We start from the raw sequence: 18,871 nt of genomic DNA, 5'->3' as shown, positions 1-18,871 counted from the left end.
CTAAGACTGCGGTCGCCTCCTTTTGATGGTTAAATTCTTGCCTGTTGTGGCTCTGAGTTAAACCAGCTCTTGGGAGGAAATTGTCTACATTCCTTGTTTAAAGTTGTGCAACTTTTCTGTAGTTGCATATCTTAAACAAATAGGAATTCATTGGCCCAGAGAATCTCTTACCTGCGCTCTGCCGGATTCAACACCTTGTCCAGGCCAAAACTTGAAAAGGTAAGTACGTTTTTAGATTTTTTTCCTTTTTATATTTTTAATTGTATTTACTTATTTATTGTTCATTGTTTTTTTGTCCATTGTAAGTTTTTTACTGATTTTAGATCCTTTTAGCTTGTGGTGCCTCCACCATGTCGGCCACCCATGCCAACATGCGGAGGCACCACAGCGTCCGTTTTAAGTTTAAAGAAAAGGATGGAAAGCTCCTGGAGATGTCAAGGCTAGATTTCTCCAGGAAGTTAATCCAACAGGCTTTGAAATTCACAGCAAACGATTTGAATTGTATTTTGACCCTACCATTAAATAAAGGTTTCTGATGTAAGCTTCCAGTCTGCGGCTATCTTGAGAGAATTTTGGACAAGATTTGAGTCTGTGAAACCCCAGTTTTCTGCATTTGTTGTTGAAAAACTGACTGATAATGCATTGAAAACAGTCATTGTCAGAATGTTTAATGAGACAGTGAATGCAGAAGACATTTGTATATGGCTGGGGAGATACTGCACTGTTAAAGGCCAGGCTACCAAAGTGAGAGATGAGGACGGCATCTGGAATTGCGCTTGGAGGGTCCCCATTCAACAATGGCAGGACCCCCAGGGCTTCCAAGGCCTGAAACATCTGCCGTCAATGATAGTTCTGGGTGAAAACAGGGGCTACATCCACTACCAAGGTCAGCCCAAGCTCTGCCGCAAGTGCGGTGAGCATGGGCACCTGGTAGAAGCGTGCACAAAAACCTTTTGCGGAAAGTGTAGAGAAATTGGGCACACTTTTGAGGAGTGCACCAATGGCAGGAAGTGCAACCTTTGTGGAGAAACAAATCATCTCTTCAGAGCTTGCCCCAAATCGTTTGCCAACAAACTAAAGGCAGCAAAAGCCAATGAACAAAATGGAGGACAAAAAGAAAAAGAGCAGGTTGAAGAGGCTGGGCAGGAAAATTCAAATCTCCCGCCAGATACTGTGATTGGAGAGGAGGGATCATGTGAGGCGGGAGAGGGGGAGGGGCCTGCAACAGCCCCATCAATGGAGAGTGGAGAGGAGGATGGGGAGATGCAGGAAGTGGGCGGAGCTAGTTCAGAAATGGAAGATTTTCAACCACCTGAAAATAGTGAGGATGCCCCCCTCCCCGATGCCCAGCAAACAAAGAGACTTGCATCGGAATTGTCCTCTGAGTCTCCTGTAGCCTCAGAGAAGAGGGGAAGAGTTGGGACTCTCTCAGACAGTTCATCTGTGGAGGAGCCCAGAGTCTTCCCCTCCAATTCACCAAATGAAGTCTCTTTCCTGACAGTAGCTCTACAATCAACCCCTAAGGACTCCAAGCTAAATGCAGCCTTGCGTCAAAGGCCAACCCCCAGAGTCCGACGGGGGAATGGAGCTCAACTCCCTCCTTCATCACCTGTTGAAGTGAAGGAGGAGCCCCGTTCACAAGAAATAGTCTAACTGCCTTTTTTTTGAAAAAAAAAAAGATATTTTAGCATCTTAAACCTCTATTTAGTGTTTTTAAAATTTCATACCTGTTGTTTTTAATCATACTCATGACACTCACCTTCTCAACCATCAATGTGAGAAGTGTGAAGTCGAGAGTTAGAGCCCAGAGTGTTTTATCCTTTCTTAAATCTACAAAGTCAGATGTGTTTTTAATGCAGGAATGTGGCATACCGTTTTTAAAACACTACCGACAGTGGGAGGAGATGTGGCCACAGACATCGATATGGAGCGGATCAAACCAAAATAAGAACGATGGAGTGGCCATTTTAATAAAAAACCCTCAGGTTCTGGTGAAGGGTAGCACTGTGGTGAGAGACGGTAGGGCACTTTTAGCACACTTGACCTTTATGGGACAGGATTTTAACCTTCTCAATATTTATGGCTTTAACGACAAAAATGACAGGTATGACCTTTTAGAAGACCTGCAGTCCCACATGCTAGGGAGAGTGCCATTAGTTTTAGGAGGTGATTTTAACTGTATTTTAAGTCGAAAAGATAGAAAAAGAACAGGGGAAGATTTTAAAATTGACAAAACATCGGTTTTATTACAGGGCATATGCAGGGATTTTAAACTACAAGACTGTTTTAAAACCATGCATCCCAGAGAGGAGGGCTTCACCTGGTTCAGTGGTGATGGCACCAGAGCCTCTCGCATAGATTTTATTTTCACACGGGACTGCCCGCCGACCGATGCTAGATTGACCCCTGTTTTCTTTTCTGACCACCTGATGCTCTCCTGCACCCTTTCACTCTCTTCAGGTGTGACTTTTGGAAGTGGTCTGTGGAAACTCAACTGCTCCCTGCTTGAAGATCAACATCTAGTTCAGCAGTACAGGGAGCAGTACCGAGAGTGGCAGACCCTTCAAGACATGTACGATACACGAGCACACTGGTGGGAGATGGTGAAGGGAAAGACCCAGACTTTTTTCAGACAGGCAGGCAAAAAAAGAAAGGGCAAGGAGAACAGACGCATGATGGGACTGCAGAAGCGACTACAGTGCTATTTTAACCTCAACCAAAATGGAATGGATTTTAATGAAGAAATTAGAGAAATCAAATCAGAGATGTCGGTTTTAGCTGAAATTAAAAGCAAGGGTGTCATTTTAAGGAGCAGGGAACGGGAAATAGAGGAGGGTGAGAAGTGCACCAGGTATTTTTTTAAGAAAATTGTTAGTAAAGGGGGGACCATTTTAAAACTAAAAAAGGAAAACGGGTGCATAACAGAGAATATCGAAGAAATTAAACAGATTGTGGAAAATTTTTACGTAGAATTGTATAAAGAAAAGCCCATTAGAATAGACACCATGAATGAAGTTTTAAAATCCATCGATAAAAAAGTAAAAGACAGTGTGCTTTTAACCCAAGATTTTACCATTCTAGAGTTAAATAAATGTTTGTCAAGTTTTAAAAAAGGGAAGTCCCCAGGACAGGATGGACTTCCCTTGGAATTTTATTTGACCTTTTGGGACATTTTAGCACCTGATTTGATCGATGTTTTTAAAGACTTTGAGCACCTAGACCGACTTCCTGACAGTTTTAGAGTAGGGATAGTGACTCTACTGCACAAAAACAAAGACAAGACCGACCTGATGAACTGGAGACCTATCGCACTTTTAAACCTTGATTGTAAACTTTTTAGCAAACTTTTAGCCTCACGTATGTCCTTGTTTTTAAAGGGGGTGATTCACCCGGATCAAGGCTGTGCCATCCCAGGGAGGAAGATCACCGACAGCCTGGTACTGATCCGAGACACCATCTGTTACGCGAGAGACAGAAACATCCGGCTAGTAGTCCTAAATTTAGATTTTGAGAAAGCCTTCGATCGGGTCTCGCACCAGTACCTTTTCAAGGTACTGCAAAAAATGGGGTTCCCAGAAAGGTTTCTAGCTTGGGTGGGATTGCTGTATCGGGACATTACCAGCAAATTTGTGATTAACGGGCATTTGACAAAAGCAGTCGATATTAACTGCGGTGTCCGTCAGGGTTGTCCGTTATCTGCCCTCCTATACATAACATGTATAGAACCGCTGGCACAGATCTTGAGAAGGGATCAACGAATCAATGGGTTGGGAGTACCGGGGAGCGGGGGACTGGACACCAAGTGTATTTTATACATGGACGACGTGAACATTTTATGCACCGACCTTTTATCCGTCAACAGGACGCTGGACTTGACTGACTGGTTTGGACAGGCTTCTGGGTCAAAGTTGAACAAAAACAAGACCCAAGCCCAATTTTATGGACCGTGGACAGCGACTGAGATGACAGGACTCCCTTTGACTGTGACCCAGACTGACCAAAAAATACTGGGGATCAAATTTGACAGGGAGGGAGAAGGAACAACAAATTGGCCAGACGTGGTAGGGAAAGTAAAACAAAGACTAGGATATTGGGGACTTAGAGGACTGACTATTGAAGGAAAGGTTTTAATCATCAAAGCGGTGATTTTACCTTTGCTTTTACTCATCAGTTCTGTTTTTATCCCACCTAGGAGAGTGCTTTTAGATCTGGAGCGAGCCATCTTTTATTTCCTGTGGGGCTCCAAGTGGGAGAGACTGAGGAGGGAGGTCATGAAAAGGCCAAAAGAGAAAGGAGGAAAAGGAGTGCCTGACCTGTACTTGTTTTTAGGAAGCCGATACACCGCACTACACCTCAAACAAGCCACAGACCCATCCGGAAACCCCAAAACTACAGCCATGACACGTTTCTGGATGGGATCGTACCTCAGACGATTGAAGATTTTACCTACAGATCTTAAAGTACCCGTGTCTTTTAGCCTGCCACCAGCCTATGCTTTTATCCCGACGTTTTTAAAGCATTTTAAACTGGAGCAGGAGGAGCTGCATATTTTAACCAACCACCGTTCTCTGATCTCTGTTGTGCAGGAGCAGGAGCCAGTGAGTCCAGTGCGCGGGCTCGCATTTGGCGAGCCCTCAACAGTTTGGCGCAACGTGAACCATTCTGCTCTTCCAAACAGACTCCGGGACCTGTCATGGATGGTGGCTCATGAGATTCTCCCAGTCAGGTCCGTCATGCACTCCCGGGGCATGTCAACACGCTCAACCTGCCCCCGACCCGGTTGTGGCGCGCCAGAGTCGGTGAGGCATTTGCTCTGGGAGTGCAGCGCTGCCGTAGACCAGTGGGCAATGGCCGGCTCCTTGCAATTCCCGTACTTGCCAGCAAGGGAGGTCCTTACAGCACAACTGGTGCTCTATGGGGTGAGCCAAAAAACACTGAAGAAAGATGACTTTGCCCAGATGTGGCTCACCCTAGCCGCCATCAAAGACGCCATATGGACCTCCAGAAACTTGCTGGTAAGGAAGCACATGCAGATCCCCCCCGTGGCTGTGATCCGGATGGCTGTAGGCGGCAGGCCTAGGACACAGCCACAAAGAAGCATCGCCTCTGTGCCCATTCGGACGAAGGAGCCGGAGCCACACATGAAAAGGTCAAAGCAGCGGCGGCCTGGCTCTCCGGGTGAGGCAGGTGGGAAGGAGCAACAGGGTGAGGATCTCCTCTGAGCACCACGACAGGATCCCGAGAGACCAAATGTTTGGGGGAGCGGAATGAGTGACCCTGGGTAGGGACTCACTCTGCTCCTGCACAAAATTAGAAAGAAGAGAAGTTTTAAACCAATGCACTCCCTTTTAAAGATTTGGGACACTCCATGGTTTTCATTTGTGAGATGGATTTTATGTTTGACAACATGTAAAACCCCTTGAAATATTTGTTTTTAATGTTTTAAAAAAAAAACAAACAAACAAACAATGGTTTTACAACTATTTATCATAGTGTTGTGATTATAATGTACCCTTTGTATCTCAAGATGTAAACCTTCTTTGAAAAAACTTGAAATGAGTGTCAATAAATCTTTTCGAAAAAAAAAAAAAAAAAATCTGTTCTTATCAGTTTAATATCTGATATGTCCTCTACCCGAGGACAAACATATTAAACGGATTTTTAGAACTGGGAGCTGAAAAAGGGGCTTGCTCCGTTCACTCCACGCATCGACCTGGCATTGCAGTGCCGCCGGGAACGGTGCACCCTTCTCTGGCCGTGTGGAAAAGCAAGCAAGCAAGCAAGCAAGCAAGCAAGCAAGCAAACAATGACGCAAACGTACAGTTTCAAATGCCCCTCTGGCAGTGGCTGGAGGAAGGTGAGTCAACCTGCCCCACAGCTGATATCCCTCACGCGCCCTGGAAGGGCTGCTAGCCTCCAATCAACCCCGCATTTTCCCTGTATTTTGGTCCCCGGGGGCCTGCAAGCGCCTGATAACTTGAGAAATTTGTGGGGATTGCATGTTGAGGCCCAGACACTTTTCTCCACAGCCCGATTGGCTAGAGCCCGTGACAACATGGGGAGGGGGCGGGGATTTGGCAAGCTAAGAGAAGGCTACCGTGAGGGCGGTGACTGGGACCAATGGGGTCCTCGGCCGCTCTTGAGGAGAGGCCTGTACTGACTCTGGTTTCTCTTCATCACGCACAAGTCTTTCGCCTTTTACTAAAGACTTCCGTGGAGAGGAACACCAATGAGTTTAAGCTATTTTTGGCAGGCTCTGCCGTATGGCTGAGCCCTTTGAGTTTGTGAAAAGTCAAACAGCTGTCGAGGTCAGGAATGGGGAGGTGGGCGGAGGTGGTGAAAAGCAGCCATTGCTCCGCTCATGTCAAAAGCAGCCAACCGCGACCAGCGAGATTTGTGCCAAGAGCCTGGCTGGAACGCCAGACACTTTGGGCCCATCGCTTCTCGGCCTTTTGGCTAAGATCAAGTGTAGTATCTGTTCTTATCAGTTTAATATCTGATATGTCCTCTACCCGAGGACAAACATATTAAACGGATTTTTAGAACTGGGAGCTGAAAAAGGGGCTTGCCCCGTTCACTCCACGCATCGACCTGGCATTGCAGTGCCGCCGGGAACGGTGCACCCTTCTCTGGCCGTGTGGAAAAGCAAGCAAGCAAGCAAGCAAGCAAGCAAGCAAGCAAACAATGACGCAAACGTACAGTTTCAAATGCCCCTCTGGCAGTGGCTGGAGGAAGGTGAGTCAACCTGCCCCACAGCTGATATCCCTCACGCGCCCTGGAAGGGCTGCTAGCCTCCAATCAACCCCGCATTTTCCCTGTATTTTGGTCCCCGGGGGCCTGCAAGCGCCTGATAACTTGAGAAATTTGTGGGGATTGCATGTTGAGGCCCAGACACTTTTCTCCACAGCCCGATTGGCTAGAGCCCGTGACAACATGGGGAGGGGGCGGGGATTTGGCAAGCTAAGAGAAGGCTACCGTGAGGGCGGGGACTGGGACCAATGGGGTCCTCGGCCGCTCTTGAGGAGAGGCCTGTACTGACTCTGGTTTCTCTTCATCACGCACAAGTCTTTCGCCTTTTACTAAAGACTTCCGTGGAGAGGAACACCAATGAGTTTAAGCTATTTTTGGCAGGCTCTGCCGTATGGCTGAGCCCTTTGAGTTTGTGAAAAGTCAAACAGCTGTCGAGGTCAGGAATGGGGAGGTGGGCGGAGGTGGTGAAAAGCAGCCATTGCTCCGCTCATGTCAAAAGCAGCCAACCGCGACCAGCGAGATTTGTGCCAAGAGCCTGGCTGGAACGCCAGACACTTTGGGCCCATCGCTTCTCGGCCTTTTGGCTAAGATCAAGTGTAGTATCTGTTCTTATCACTGCACTGTTAAAGGCCAGGCTACCAAAGTGAGAGATGAGGACGGCATCTGGAATTGCGCTTGGAGGGTCCCCATTCAACAATGGCAGGACCCCCAGGGCTTCCAAGGCCTGAAACATCTGCCGTCAATGATAGTTCTGGGTGAAAACAGGGGCTACATCCACTACCAAGGTCAGCCCAAGCTCTGCCGCAAGTGTGGTGAGCATGGGCACCTGGTAGAAGCGTGCACAAAAACCTTTTGCGGAAAGTGTAGAGAAATTGGGCACACTTTTGAGGAGTGCACCAATGGCAGGAAGTGCAACCTTTGTGGAGAAACAAATCATCTCTTCAGAGCTTGCCCCAAATCGTTTGCCAACAAACTAAAGGCAGCAAAAGCCAATGAACAAAATGGAGGACAAAAAGAAAAAGAGCAGGTTGAAGAGGCTGGGCAGGAAAATTCAAATCTCCCGCCAGATACTGTGATTGGAGAGGAGGGATCATGTGAGGCGGGAGAGGGGGAGGGGCCTGCAACAGCCCCATCAATGGAGAGTGGAGAGGAGGATGGGGAGATGCAGGAAGTGGGCGGAGCTAGTTCAGAAATGGAAGATTTTCAACCACCTGAAAATAGTGAGGATGCCCCCCTCCCCGATGCCCAGCAAACAAAGAGACTTGCATCGGAATTGTCCTCTGAGTCTCCTGTAGCCTCAGAGAAGAGGGGAAGAGTTGGGACTCTCTCAGACAGTTCATCTGTGGAGGAGCCCAGAGTCTTCCCCTCCAATTCACCAAATGAAGTCTCTTTTCTGACAGTAGCTCTACAATCAACCCCTAAGGACTCCAAGCTAAATGCAGCCTTGCGTCAAAGGCCAACCCCCAGAGTCCGACGGGGGAATGGAGCTCAACTCCCTCCTTCATCACCTGTTGAAGTGAAGGAGGAGCCCCGTTCACAAGAAATAGTCTAACTGCCTTTTTTTTGAAAAAAAAAAAGATATTTTAGCATCTTAAACCTCTATTTAGTGTTTTTAAAATTTCATACCTGTTGTTTTTAATCATACTCATGACACTCACCTTCTCAACCATCAATGTGAGAAGTGTGAAGTCGAGAGTTAGAGCCCAGAGTGTTTTATCCTTTCTTAAATCTACAAAGTCAGATGTGTTTTTAATGCAGGAATGTGGCATACCGTTTTTAAAACACTACCGACAGTGGGAGGAGATGTGGCCACAGACATCGATATGGAGCGGATCAAACCAAAATAAGAACGATGGAGTGGCCATTTTAATAAAAAACCCTCAGGTTCTGGTGAAGGGTAGCACTGTGGTGAGAGACGGTAGGGCACTTTTAGCACACTTGACCTTTATGGGACAGGATTTTAACCTTCTCAATATTTATGGCTTTAACGACAAAAATGACAGGTATGACCTTTTAGAAGACCTGCAGTCCCACATGCTAGGGAGAGTGCCATTAGTTTTAGGAGGTGATTTTAACTGTATTTTAAGTCGAAAAGATAGAAAAAGAACAGGGGAAGATTTTAAAATTGACAAAACATCGGTTTTATTACAGGGCATATGCAGGGATTTTAAACTACAAGACTGTTTTAAAACCATGCATCCCAGAGAGGAGGGCTTCACCTGGTTCAGTGGTGATGGCACCAGAGCCTCTCGCATAGATTTTATTTTCACACGGGACTGCCCGCCGACCGATGCTAGATTGACCCCTGTTTTCTTTTCTGACCACCTGATGCTCTCCTGCACCCTTTCACTCTCTTCAGGTGTGACTTTTGGAAGTGGTCTGTGGAAACTCAACTGCTCCCTGCTTGAAGATCAACATCTAGTTCAGCAGTACAGGGAGCAGTACCGAGAGTGGCAGACCCTTCAAGACATGTACGATACACGAGCACACTGGTGGGAGATGGTGAAGGGAAAGACCCAGACTTTTTTCAGACAGGCAGGCAAAAAAAGAAAGGGCAAGGAGAACAGACGCATGATGGGACTGCAGAAGCGACTACAGCGCTATTTTAACCTCAACCAAAATGGAATGGATTTTAATGAAGAAATTAGAGAAATCAAATCAGAGATGTCGGTTTTAGCTGAAATTAAAAGCAAGGGTGTCATTTTAAGGAGCAGGGAACGGGAAATAGAGGAGGGTGAGAAGTGCACCAGGTATTTTTTTAAGAAAATTGTTAGTAAAGGGGGGACCATTTTAAAACTAAAAAAGGAAAACGGGTGCATAACAGAGAATATCGAAGAAATTAAACAGATTGTGGAAAATTTTTACGTAGAATTGTATAAAGAAAAGCCCATTAGAATAGACACCATGAATGAAGTTTTAAAATCCATCGATAAAAAAGTAAAAGACAGTGTGCTTTTAACCCAAGATTTTACCATTCTAGAGTTAAATAAATGTTTGTCAAGTTTTAAAAAAGGGAAGTCCCCAGGACAGGATGGACTTCCCTTGGAATTTTATTTGACCTTTTGGGACATTTTAGCACCTGATTTGATCGATGTTTTTAAAGACTTTGAGCACCTAGACCGACTTCCTGACAGTTTTAGAGTAGGGATAGTGACTCTACTGCACAAAAACAAAGACAAGACCGACCTGATGAACTGGAGACCTATCGCACTTTTAAACCTTGATTGTAAACTTTTTAGCAAACTTTTAGCCTCACGTATGTCCTTGTTTTTAAAGGGGGTGATTCACCCGGATCAAGGCTGTGCCATCCCAGGGAGGAAGATCACCGACAGCCTGGTACTGATCCGAGACACCATCTGTTACGCGAGAGACAGAAACATCCGGCTAGTAGTCCTAAATTTAGATTTTGAGAAAGCCTTCGATCGGGTCTCGCACCAGTACCTTTTCAAGGTACTGCAAAAAATGGGGTTCCCAGAAAGGTTTCTAGCTTGGGTGGGATTGCTGTATCGGGACATTACCAGCAAATTTGTGATTAACGGGCATTTGACAAAAGCAGTCGATATTAACTGCGGTGTCCGTCAGGGTTGTCCGTTATCTGCCCTCCTATACATAACATGTATAGAACCGCTGGCACAGATCTTGAGAAGGGATCAACGAATCAATGGGTTGGGAGTACCGGGGAGCGGGGGACTGGACACCAAGTGTATTTTATACATGGACGACGTGAACATTTTATGCACCGACCTTTTATCCGTCAACAGGACGCTGGACTTGACTGACTGGTTTGGACAGGCTTCTGGGTCAAAGTTGAACAAAAACAAGACCCAAGCCCAATTTTATGGACCGTGGACAGCGACTGAGATGACAGGACTCCCTTTGACTGTGACCCAGACTGACCAAAAAATACTGGGGATCAAATTTGACAGGGAGGGAGAAGGAACAACAAATTGGCCAGACGTGGTAGGGAAAGTAAAACAAAGACTAGGATATTGGGGACTTAGAGGACTGACTATTGAAGGAAAGGTTTTAATCATCAAAGCGGTGATTTTACCTTTGCTTTTACTCATCAGTTCTGTTTTTATCCCACCTAGGAGAGTGCTTTTAGATCTGGAGCGAGCCATCTTTTATTTCCTGTGGGGCTCCAAGTGGGAGAGACTGAGGAGGGAGGTCATGAAAAGGCCAAAAGAGAAAGGAGGAAAAGGAGTGCCTGACCTGTACTTGTTTTTAGGAAGCCGATACACCGCACTACACCTCAAACAAGCCACAGACCCATCCGGAAACCCCAAAACTACAGCCATGACACGTTTCTGGATGGGATCGTACCTCAGACGATTGAAGATTTTACCTACAGATCTTAAAGTACCCGTGTCTTTTAGCCTGCCACCAGCCTATGCTTTTATCCCGACGTTTTTAAAGCATTTTAAACTGGAGCAGGAGGAGCTGCATATTTTAACCAACCACCGTTCTCTGATCTCTGTTGTGCAGGAGCAGGAGCCAGTGAGTCCAGTGCGCGGGCTCGCATTTGGCGAGCCCTCAACAGTTTGGCGCAACGTGAACCATTCCGCTCTTCCAAACAGACTCCGGGACCTGTCATGGATGGTGGCTCATGAGATTCTCCCAGTCAGGTCCGTCATGCACTCCCGGGGCATGTCAACACGCTCAACCTGCCCCCGACCCGGTTGTGGCGCGCCAGAGTCGGTGAGGCATTTGCTCTGGGAGTGCAGCGCTGCCGTAGACCAGTGGGCAATGGCCGGCTCCTTGCAATTCCCGTACTTGCCAGCAAGGGAGGTCCTTACAGCACAACTGGTGCTGTATGGGGTGAGCCAAAAAACACTGAAGAACGATGACTTTGCCCAGATGTGGCTCACCCTAGCCGCCATCAAAGACGCCATATGGACCTCCAGAAACTTGCTGGTAAGGAAGCACATGCAGATCCCCCCCGTGGCTGTGATCCGGATGGCTGTAGGCGGCAGGCCTAGGACACAGCCACAAAGAAGCATCGCCTCTGTGCCCATTCGGACGAAGGAGCCGGAGCCACACATGAAAAGGTCAAAGCAGCGGCGGCCTGGCTCTCCGGGTGAGGCAGGTGGGAAGGAGCAACAGGGTGAGGATCTCCTCTGAGCACCACGACAGGATCCCGAGAGACCAAATGTTTGGGGGAGCGGAATGAGTGACCCTGGGTAGGGACTCATTCTGCTCCTGCACAAAATTAGAAAGAAGAGAAGTTTTAAACCAATGCACTCCCTTTTTAAAGATTTGGGACACTCCATGGTTTTCATTTGTGAGATGGATTTTATGTTTGACAACATGTAAAACCCCTTGAAATATTTGTTTTTAATGTTTTAAAAAAAAAAAACAAACAAACAATGGTTTTACAACTATTTATCATATTGTTGTGATTATAATGTACCCTTTGTATCTCAAGATGTAAACCTTCTTTGAAAAAAACTTGAAATGAGTGTCAATAAATCTTTTCGAAAAAAAAAAAAAATCTGTTCTTATCAGTTTAATATCTGATATGTCCTCTACCCAAGGACAAACATATTAAACGGATTTTTAGAACTGGGAGCTGAAAAAGGGGCTTACTCCGTTCACTCCACGCATCGACCTGGCATTGCAGTGCCGCCGGGAACGGTGCACCCTTCTCTGGCCGTGTGGAAAAGCAAGCAAGCAAGCAAGCAAACAATGACGCAAACGTACAGTTTCAAATGCCCCTCTGGCAGTGGCTGGAGGAAGGTGAGTCAACCTGCCCCACAGCTGATATCCCTCACGCGCCCTGGAAGGGCTGCTAGCCTCCAATCAACCCCGCATTTTCCCTGTATTTTGGTCCCCGGGGGCCTGCAAGCGCCTGATAACTTGAGAAATTTGTGGGGATTGCATGTTGAGGCCCAGACACTTTTCTCCACAGCCCGATTGGCTAGAGCCCGTGACAACATGGGGAGGGGGCGGGGATTTGGCAAGCTAAGAGAAGGCTACCGTGAGGGCGGTGACTGGGACCAATGGGGTCCTCGGCCGCTCTTGAGGAGAGGCCTGTACTGACTCTGGTTTCTCTTCATCACGCACAAGTCTTTCGCCTTTTACTAAAGACTTCCGTGGAGAGGAACACCAATGAGTTTAAGCTATTTTTGGCAGGCTCTGCCGTATGGCTGAGCCCTTTGAGTTTGTGAAAAGTCAAACAGCTGTCGAGGTCAGGAATGGGGAGGTGGGCGGAGGTGGTGAAAAGCAGCCATTGCTCCGCTCATGTCAAAAGCAGCCAACCGCGACCAGCGAGATTTGTGCCAAGAGCCTGGCTGGAACGCCAGACACTTTGGGCCCATCGCTTCTCGGCCTTTTGGCTAAGATCAAGTGTAGTATCTGTTCTTATCAGTTTAATATCTGATATGTCCTCTACCCGAGGACAAACATATTAAACGGATTTTTAGAACTGGGAGCTGAAAAAGGGGCTTGCTCCGTTCACTCCACGCATCGACCTGGCATTGCAGTGCCGCCGGGAACGGTGCACCCTTCTCTGGCCGTGTGGAAAAGCAAGCAAGCAAGCAAGCAAGCAAGCAAACAATGACGCAAACGTACAGTTTCAAATGCCCCTCTGGCAGTGGCTGGAGGAAGGTGAGTCAACCTGCCCCACAGCTGATATCCCTCACGCGCCCTGGAAGGGCTGCTAGCCTCCAATCAACCCCGCATTTTCCCTGTATTTTGGTCCCCGGGGGCCTGCAAGCGCCTGATAACTTGAGAAATTTGTGGGGATTGCATGTTGAGGCCCAGACACTTTTCTCCACAGCCCGATTGGCTAGAGCCCGTGACAACATGGGGAGGGGGCGGGGATTTGGCAAGCTAAGAGAAGGCTACCGTGAGGGCGGTGACTGGGACCAATGGGGTCCTCGGCCGCTCTTGAGGAGAGGCCTGTACTGACTCTGGTTTTTCTTCATCACGCACAAGTCTTTCGCCTTTTACTAAAGACTTCCGTGGAGAGGAACACCAATGAGTTTAAGCTATTTTTGGCAGGCTCTGCCGTATGGCTGAGCCCTTTGAGTTTGTGAAAAGTCAAACAGCTGTCGAGGTCAGGAATGGGGAGGTGGGCGGAGGTGGTGAAAAGCAGCCATTGCTCCGCTCATGTCAAAAGCAGCCAACCGCGACCAGCGAGATTTGTGCCAAGAGCCTGGCTGGAACGCCAGACACTTTGGGCCCATCGCTTCTCGGCCTTTTGGCTAAGATCAAGTGTAGTATCTGTTCTTATCAGTTTAATATCTGATATGTCCTCTACCCGAGGACAAACATATTAAACGGATTTTTAGAACTGGGAGCTGAAAAAGGGGCTTGCTCCGTTCACTCCACGCATCGACCTGGCATTGCAGTGCCGCCGGGAACGGTGCACCCTTCTCTGGCCGTGTGGAAAAGCAAGCAAGCAAGCAAGCAAGCAAGCAAGCAAGCAAGCAAACAATGACGCAAACGTACAGTTTCAAATGCCCCTCTGGCAGTGGCTGGAGGAAGGTGAGTCAACCTGCCCCACAGCTGATATCCCTCACGCGCCCTGGAAGGGCTGCTAGCCTCCAATCAACCCCGCATTTTCCCTGTATTTTGGTCCCCGGGGGCCTGCAAGCGCCTGATAACTTGAGAAATTTGTGGGGATTGCATGTTGAGGCCCAGACACTTTTCTCCACAGCCCGATTGGCTAGAGCCCGTGACAACATGGGGAGGGGGCGGGGATTTGGCAAGCTAAGAGAAGGCTACCGTGAGGGCGGTGACTGGGACCAATGGGGTCCTCGGCCGCTCTTGAGGAGAGGCCTGTACTGACTCTGGTTTCTCTTCATCACGCACAAGTCTTTCGCCTTTTACTAAAGACTTCCGTGGAGAGGAACACCAATGAGTTTAAGCTATTTTTGGCAGGCTCTGCCGTATGGCTGAGCCCTTTGAGTTTGTGAAAAGTCAAACAGCTGTCGAGGTCAGGAATGGGGAGGTGGGCGGAGGTGGTGAAAAGCAGCCATTGCTCCGCTCATGTCAAAAGCAGCCAACCGCGACCAGCGAGATTTGTGCCAAGAGCCTGGCTGGAACGCCAGACACTTTGGGCCCATCGCTTCTCGGCCTTTTGGCTAAGATCAAGTGTAGTATCTGTTCTTATCAGTTTAATATCTGATATGTCCTCTACCCGAGGACAAACATATTAAACGGATTTTTAGAACTGGGAGCTGAAAAAGGGGCTTGCTCCGTTCACTCCACGCATCGACCTGGCATTGCAGTGCTGCCGGGAACGGTGCACCCTTCTCTGGCCGTGTGGAAAAGCAAGCAAGCAAGCAAGCAAGCAAACAATGACGCAAACGTACAGTTTCAAATGCCCCTCTGGCAGTGGCTGGAGGAAGGTGAGTCAACCTGCCCCACAGCTGATATCCCTCACGCGCCCTGGAAGGGCTGCTAGCCTCCAATCAACCCCGCATTTTCCCTGTATTTTGGTCCCCGGGGGCCTGCAAGCGCCTGATAACTTGAGAAATTTGTGGGGATTGCATGTTGAGGCCCAGACACTTTTCTCCACAGCCCGATTGGCTAGAGCCCGTGACAACATGGGGAGGGGGCGGGGATTTGGCAAGCTAAGAGAAGGCTACCGTGAGGGCGGTGACTGGGACCAATGGGGTCCTCGGCCGCTCTTGAGGAGAGGCCTGTACTGACTCTGGTTTCTCTTCATCACGCACAAGTCTTTCGCCTTTTACTAAAGACTTCCGTGGAGAGGAACACCAATGAGTTTAAGCTATTTTTGGCAGGCTCTGCCGTATGGCTGAGCCCTTTGAGTTTGTGAAAAGTCAAACAGCTGTCGAGGTCAGGAATGGGGAGGTGGGCGGAGGTGGTGAAAAGCAGCCATTGCTCCGCTCATGTCAAAAGCAGCCAACCGCGACCAGCGAGATTTGTGCCAAGAGCCTGGCTGGAACGCCAGACACTTTGGGCCCATCGCTTCTCGGCCTTTTGGCTAAGATCAAGTGTAGTATCTGTTCTTATCAGTTTAATATCTGATATGTCCTCTACCCGAGGACAAACATATTAAACGGATTTTTAGAACTGGGAGCTGAAAAAGGGGCTTGCTCCGTTCACTCCACGCATCGACCTGGCATTGCAGTGCCGCCGGGAACGGTGCACCTTTCTCTGGCCGTGTGGAAAAGCAAGCAAGCAAGCAAGCAAGCAAACAATGACGCAAACGTACAGTTTCAAATGCCCCTCTGGCAGTGGCTGGAGGAAGGTGAGTCAACCTGCCCCACAGCTGATATCCCTCACGCGCCCTGGAAGGGCTGCTAGCCTCCAATCAACCCCGCATTTTCCCTGTATTTTGGTCCCCGGGGGCCTGCAAGCGCCTGATAACTTGAGAAATTTGTGGGGATTGCATGTTGAGGCCCAGACACTTTTCTCCACAGCCCGATTGGCTAGAGCCCGTGACAACATGGGGAGGGGGCGGGGATTTGGCAAGCTAAGAGAAGGCTACCGTGAGGGCGGTGACTGGGACCAATGGGGTCCTCGGCCGCTCTTGAGGAGAGGCCTGTACTGACTCTGGTTTCTCTTCATCACGCACAAGTCTTTCGCCTTTTACTAAAGACTTCCGTGGAGAGGAACACCAATGAGTTTAAGCTATTTTTGGCAGGCTCTGCCGTATGGCTGAGCCCCTTGAGTTTGTGAAAAGTCAAACAGCTGTCGAGGTCAGGAATGGGGAGGTGGGCGGAGGTGGTGAAAAGCAGCCATTGCTCCGCTCATGTCAAAAGCAGCCAACCGCGACCAGCGAGATTTGTGCCAAGAGCCTGGCTGGAACGCCAGACACTTTGGGCCCATCGCTTCTCGGCCTTTTGGCTAAGATCAAGTGTAGTATCTGTTCTTATCAGTTTAATATCTGATATGTCCTCTACCCGAGGACAAACATATTAAACGGATTTTTAGAACTGGGAGCTGAAAAAGGGGCTTGCTCCGTTCACTCCACGCATCGACCTGGCATTGCAGTGCCGCCGGGAACGGTGCACCCTTCTCTGGCCGTGTGGAAAAGCAAGCAAGCAAGCAAGCAAGCAAGCAAACAATGACGCAAACGTACAGTTTCAAATGCCCCTCTGGCAGTGGCTGGAGGAAGGTGAGTCAACCTGCCCCACAGCTGATATCCCTCACGCGCCCTGGAAGGGCTGCTAGCCTCCAATCAACCCCGCATTTTCCCTGTATTTTGGTCCCCGGGGGCCTGCAAGCGCCTGATAACTTGAGAAATTTGTGGGGATTGCATGTTGAGGCCCAGACACTTTTCTCCACAGCCCGATTGGCTAGAGCCCGTGACAACATGGGGAGGGGGCGGGGATTTGGCAAGCTAAGAGAAGGCTACCGTGAGGGCGGTGACTGGGACCAATGGGGTCCTCGGCCGCTCTTGAGGAGAGGCCTGTACTGACTCTGGTTTTTCTTCATCACGCACAAGTCTTTCGCCTTTTACTAAAGACTTCCGTGGAGAGGAACACCAATGAGTTTAAGCTATTTTTGGCAGGCTCTGCCGTATGGCTGAGGCTCGGCCTTTTGGCTAAGACTGCGGTCGCCTCCTTTTGATGGTTAAATTCTTGCCTGTTGTGGCTCTGAGTTAAACCAGCTCTTGGGAGGAAATTGTCTACATTCCTTGTTTAAAGTTGTGCAACTTTTCTGTGGTTGCATATCTTAAACAAATAGGAATTCATTGGCCCAGAGAATCTCTTACCTGCGCTCTGCCGGATTCAACACCTTGTCCAGGCCAAAACTTGAAAAGGTAAGTACGTTTTTAGATTTTTTTCCTTTTTATATTTTTAATTGTATTTACTTATTTATTGTTCATTGTTTTTTTGTCCATTGTAAGTTTTTTACTGATTTTAGATCCTTTTAGCTTGTGGTGCCTCCACCATGTCGGCCACCCATGCCAACATGCGGAGGCACCACAGCGTCCGTTTTAAGTTTAAAGAAAAGGATGGAAAGCTCCTGGAGATGTCAAGGCTAGATTTCTCCAGGAAGCTAATCCAACAGGCTTTGAAATTCACAGCAAACGATTTGAATTGTATTTTGACCCTACCATTAAATAAAGGTTTTGATGTAAGCTTCCAGTCTGCGGCTATCTTGAGAGAATTTTGGACAAGATTTGAGTCTGTGAAACCCCAGTTTTCTGCATTTGTTGTTGAAAAACTGACTGATAATGCATTGAAAACAGTCATTGTCAGAATGTTTAATGAGACAGTGAATGCAGAAGACATTTGTATATGGCTGGGGAGATACTGCACTGTTAAAGGCCAGGCTACCAAAGTGAGAGATGAGGACGGCATCTGGAATTGCGCTTGGAGGGTCCCCATTCAACAATGGCAGGACCCCCAGGGCTTCCAAGGCCTGAAACATCTGCCGTCAATGATAGTTCTGGGTGAAAACAGGGGCTACATCCACTACCAAGGTCAGCCCAAGCTCTGCCGCAAGTGCGGTGAGCATGGGCACCTGGTAGAAGTGTGCGCAAAAACCTTTTGCGGAAAGTGTAGAGAAATTGGGCACACTTTTGAGGAGTGCACCAATGGCAGGAAGTGCAACCTTTGTGGAGAAACAAATCATCTCTTCAGAGCTTGCCCCAAATCGTTTGCCAACAAACTAAAGGCAGCAAAAGCCAATGAACAAAATGGAGGACAAAAAGAAAAAGAGCAGGTTGAAGAGGCTGGGCAGGAAAATTCAAATCTCCCGCCAGATACTGTGATTGGAGAGGAGGGATCATGTGAGGCGGGAGAGGGGGAGGGGCCTGCAACAGCCCCATCAATGGAGAGTGGAGAGGAGGATGGGGAGATGCAGGAAGTGGGCGGAGCTAGTTCAGAAATGGAAGATTTTCAACCACCTGAAAATAGTGAGGATGCCCCCCTCCCCGATGCCCAGCAAACAAAGAGACTTGCATCGGAATTGTCCTCTGAGTCTCCTGTAGCCTCAGAGAAGAGGGGAAGAGTTGGGACTCTCTCAGACAGTTCATCTGTGGAGGAGCCCAGAGTCTTCCCCTCCAATTCACCAAATGAAGTCTCTTTCCTGACAGTAGCTCTACAATCAACCCCTAAGGACTCCAAGCTAAATGCAGCCTTGCGTCAAAGGCCAACCCCCAGAGTCCGACGGGGGAATGGAGCTCAACTCCCTCCTT

General features: G+C 48.3%; 15 non-coding genes and 2 pseudogenes across 15 annotated transcripts; all 17 read left to right on the top strand.

Annotated features, from left to right (window-relative positions):
• The first annotated feature begins 5,567 nt into the window (after positions 1 to 5,567).
• On the top strand, positions 5,568 to 5,750 carry LOC139619672 (U2 spliceosomal RNA). Its single transcript, XR_011690654.1, has one exon. It is a non-coding gene; the product is annotated as a U2 spliceosomal RNA (small nuclear RNA).
• Positions 5,751 to 6,157: 407 nt separating this feature from the next.
• On the top strand, positions 6,158 to 6,272 carry LOC139619274 (U5 spliceosomal RNA). The gene has a single exon (XR_011690277.1). It is a non-coding gene; the product is annotated as a U5 spliceosomal RNA (small nuclear RNA).
• Positions 6,273 to 6,436: 164 nt separating this feature from the next.
• LOC139619382 (U2 spliceosomal RNA) lies at positions 6,437 to 6,628 on the top strand. The gene has a single exon (XR_011690380.1). It is a non-coding gene; the product is annotated as a U2 spliceosomal RNA (small nuclear RNA).
• A 407-nt stretch (positions 6,629 to 7,035) lies between these two features.
• Positions 7,036 to 7,150, top strand: LOC139619273 (U5 spliceosomal RNA). Its single transcript, XR_011690276.1, has one exon. It is a non-coding gene; the product is annotated as a U5 spliceosomal RNA (small nuclear RNA).
• A 164-nt stretch (positions 7,151 to 7,314) lies between these two features.
• LOC139618735 (U2 spliceosomal RNA) lies at positions 7,315 to 7,461 on the top strand (annotated as a pseudogene).
• A 4,755-nt stretch (positions 7,462 to 12,216) lies between these two features.
• LOC139618719 (U2 spliceosomal RNA) lies at positions 12,217 to 12,395 on the top strand (annotated as a pseudogene).
• A 391-nt stretch (positions 12,396 to 12,786) lies between these two features.
• LOC139619272 (U5 spliceosomal RNA) lies at positions 12,787 to 12,901 on the top strand. Its single transcript, XR_011690275.1, has one exon. It is a non-coding gene; the product is annotated as a U5 spliceosomal RNA (small nuclear RNA).
• A 164-nt stretch (positions 12,902 to 13,065) lies between these two features.
• Positions 13,066 to 13,257, top strand: LOC139619563 (U2 spliceosomal RNA). Its single transcript, XR_011690556.1, has one exon. It is a non-coding gene; the product is annotated as a U2 spliceosomal RNA (small nuclear RNA).
• Positions 13,258 to 13,656: 399 nt separating this feature from the next.
• LOC139619339 (U5 spliceosomal RNA) lies at positions 13,657 to 13,771 on the top strand. Its single transcript, XR_011690339.1, has one exon. It is a non-coding gene; the product is annotated as a U5 spliceosomal RNA (small nuclear RNA).
• Positions 13,772 to 13,935: 164 nt separating this feature from the next.
• On the top strand, positions 13,936 to 14,127 carry LOC139619562 (U2 spliceosomal RNA). The gene has a single exon (XR_011690555.1). It is a non-coding gene; the product is annotated as a U2 spliceosomal RNA (small nuclear RNA).
• Positions 14,128 to 14,538: 411 nt separating this feature from the next.
• On the top strand, positions 14,539 to 14,653 carry LOC139619271 (U5 spliceosomal RNA). The gene has a single exon (XR_011690274.1). It is a non-coding gene; the product is annotated as a U5 spliceosomal RNA (small nuclear RNA).
• Positions 14,654 to 14,817: 164 nt separating this feature from the next.
• Positions 14,818 to 15,009, top strand: LOC139619571 (U2 spliceosomal RNA). Its single transcript, XR_011690564.1, has one exon. It is a non-coding gene; the product is annotated as a U2 spliceosomal RNA (small nuclear RNA).
• Positions 15,010 to 15,404: 395 nt separating this feature from the next.
• On the top strand, positions 15,405 to 15,519 carry LOC139619270 (U5 spliceosomal RNA). Its single transcript, XR_011690273.1, has one exon. It is a non-coding gene; the product is annotated as a U5 spliceosomal RNA (small nuclear RNA).
• A 164-nt stretch (positions 15,520 to 15,683) lies between these two features.
• On the top strand, positions 15,684 to 15,875 carry LOC139619576 (U2 spliceosomal RNA). Its single transcript, XR_011690568.1, has one exon. It is a non-coding gene; the product is annotated as a U2 spliceosomal RNA (small nuclear RNA).
• Positions 15,876 to 16,270: 395 nt separating this feature from the next.
• On the top strand, positions 16,271 to 16,385 carry LOC139619269 (U5 spliceosomal RNA). Its single transcript, XR_011690272.1, has one exon. It is a non-coding gene; the product is annotated as a U5 spliceosomal RNA (small nuclear RNA).
• A 164-nt stretch (positions 16,386 to 16,549) lies between these two features.
• Positions 16,550 to 16,741, top strand: LOC139619561 (U2 spliceosomal RNA). The gene has a single exon (XR_011690554.1). It is a non-coding gene; the product is annotated as a U2 spliceosomal RNA (small nuclear RNA).
• A 399-nt stretch (positions 16,742 to 17,140) lies between these two features.
• LOC139619305 (U5 spliceosomal RNA) lies at positions 17,141 to 17,256 on the top strand. The gene has a single exon (XR_011690306.1). It is a non-coding gene; the product is annotated as a U5 spliceosomal RNA (small nuclear RNA).
• Positions 17,257 to 18,871: the final 1,615 nt, after the last annotated feature.

Source organism: Trachinotus anak, unplaced genomic scaffold (assembly GCF_046630095.1).
Source record: "Trachinotus anak isolate AG129_WGS33_773 ecotype Australia unplaced genomic scaffold, CSIRO_AGI_Tana_v1 ptg000003l, whole genome shotgun sequence".
Taxonomy (NCBI): domain Eukaryota; kingdom Metazoa; phylum Chordata; class Actinopteri; order Carangiformes; family Carangidae; genus Trachinotus; species Trachinotus anak.
Note: the sequence above shows the minus strand (reverse complement) of the source record. Positions and strands in the feature narration are given on the sequence as shown.